We start from the raw sequence: 2,740 nt of genomic DNA, 5'->3' as shown, positions 1-2,740 counted from the left end.
TACATCGATGGACTCGCCCTGCCTTACCTCGTCCCGTTCCCACTCTTCTCTTGAGGGTAGGAGGGTCGTGAATGTCATAATAGCAAGTATAGGCGGGACTGCCATCCAGGATTTTACCGTGGCCGTAGTCTGTGTTTGACCTTATCTTTATTGCCGCACTGCGCGCAATGTAACTTGCCTGCAGGTCTACCAGAAGGAAGTTTAATATCGTATCGCATGCAGTGCTTCCAATGGTGTAGTTGACATTGTACCCGTTATCAGAACAGATGCAGGTCTTTGGACCTTGTGAACTCTTTTAATGTTGACGCCCTTCTCAAGCGCATTCCACCATATTGCAATACCGTAGAAGAGAATTGGTCTCACTACTGCTGTATATAACCAGTGTAACATTCTGGGTGTTCTTCACTTCGAATACCTATACTAAATGATGGCAGAATAGTTCCGAAAAACTTTTGATTTACCGGCTCTACTTTTGCGCCCATTTTGAAAGAAATTTCGCCACTACCCTACGAGAGAACTGTTAGGAAAGTGCCGAAATAGGTGATCCTTTTAATGAGAGCTACAGAAATATTAGGTTATGTTAATGTTGGCATTAAAGGAAATGAAAAAGAGAGTGAAAATGAAAGACTTGCTTGTAAGCAACCAAAACAAATGTAAATAAACCTCTAAAATGCTGTTAACTCAACGACTGCTCCTATCAAATTCACTGTACACCGAGCGAAAGTACTGCGATATAAGCCGCCTTCTCTATTCTCCAAACCATATTCTCTGTTCTCTAATATCAGCTATCAAATTGAGAACTATAAATTTCCCAAAGCTTGGAGAGACAGTTTTTTGGCTTTTGTTGTAAATAACAGCGCTGTTATTAAAATCTGTTTGGGCGCATAAAATTCTAAACTCTTCTTCGTTATTTATCAGTCATAAATTTCTGCTCGTAAAAATATTTTCTACATTTTCTTCTTCACTTAGCTACATACATTTCCTCACTCACTTTCTTTTTTCCCATTTCGCTTCTACTACATGCCTTCCTCCTGCTTGTCGCAATAATATTTATGAACTTCCCCATTACTTTTTTTAATCACTCTTTGGCGAATTTGAGCATTTACATTTGTTTGCTAGCCTATGTGACCCATATTTTCAACATGTAATAGCGGCGGAATTCGTTTGAGCGTGTGTACCTATGTAAGTGGTATGTGCACATGTATGTAAGCAAATTTTTTAGTTTACTACAGCTGTAAAGATAAACGCTTTTGATGAAAGCGAGCAATGGGAGGGTCAAGCTACCTAACGTACCGAACGTGAAAGAAGCAAATGTAAAGAGTAATTTAAAAAATTAGCAAAAATATTATATCTAAAAATAGCGACATACGGAGAAAAAAAGCATTTGAATAATTTAAAAATTTGAAGCCTAGTAAAGTACATACATTAGGGTGCAACAAAATAAAAATTGGTACTGTTTTGCCTTCAAATTTACAAAATTTATAATATTTTAAGACTTCTGCCAAAATATTTCGAAAATATAATAAGATTTACGTAAGGCGAAGTAAGTTGTAGATACTCCCAAAATATTTAATATTTTGATATCGTTAATACATTTTTTAAATATTTTTATGCATATCTTCCAGTTTCTAAATATTATGTGGATGATTTTTTGAAAAAATTATTTTATTATTCAAAACTTATTAATGTCGCCATAGAGCTAATACAGCGCCTGTTCCGTCGCTAACGTGCAAAGTTCCAATCATCTTCGACACAATCTTTCGCTCAAACACTCCAAAAACGTCTCATTTGGTGTTATCATCGGCCCAGCTTATACGCCATACAATACCTAGGACCGGTCGAATGAGAGAGCTATAAAGTGTTATTTTTTTTATGTCGAGAGAGGACTTTACCGCTCAATAAATACTCAACCCACTACTACTTAGTATAAAGTAGCACTTGTTGCTAAGAGAGGTTCATTTTCTTCGCTTCCTTATCCAACTTAGAAAAATAGCAATAACTGAGCGATTAAGTTCTGTGGCTTGCACAATCGTTTCACTCACAGACTTCTATGATTATTAAATGTGAAATGCCATGAAATTCATAATGGTTAAAGTCATAAATTCCTTAATTTCTCTACAGTTTCTAACAAAGTGTCGGATATGCTGTACCGAATCAACAAAACATTATGAAGTGATTTTGAAGCCGTTCTTAATATTCAAATAAAGATCATTCTTAGTACACCAGAGATGCAAATTGTAAAAACCAAATTGAAATCTATGCCTGTCACGCAGATATTTTATAAAAAAAAAAAGTGGTAAATTAGCTGCATAGAGCAAAAAATTTGCATAAGAAAAACAGCTACCGACATCTTTAATAAACAGAACAAATAATAAAGCTCCTGAAATACTTCACTGAGAAATCTCGGAAGAAGCTAAGAAAGGTGTAGAAAGTGACGCCTGTTAGAGAAAAAGAGAGAGAGAGGGGGTAACCCATTGAAGAAATACTGAATGAAGTCCCAGGTAGTAATTAGTAAATTAATTAATATAAAATGAGATATCGTAACAAAAGCAAAATCTGAATATATTTTGAAAAATTATTATTATTATTATTATTTATTTATTAAATTATAATTAAAATTATAAAGTAATATGTTTACTGCACTAGCTACCAGGGCTATCGGCTAAGTCATTACGTGAAATAATTAGTATTACTTATTGTATATTATATACTTATATTTATTTGCATACTATACTTATTA

The sequence above is a fragment of the Anastrepha obliqua genome, chromosome 3 (assembly GCF_027943255.1).
Source record: "Anastrepha obliqua isolate idAnaObli1 chromosome 3, idAnaObli1_1.0, whole genome shotgun sequence".
NCBI lineage: Eukaryota > Metazoa > Arthropoda > Insecta > Diptera > Tephritidae > Anastrepha > Anastrepha obliqua.
Note: the sequence above shows the minus strand (reverse complement) of the source record.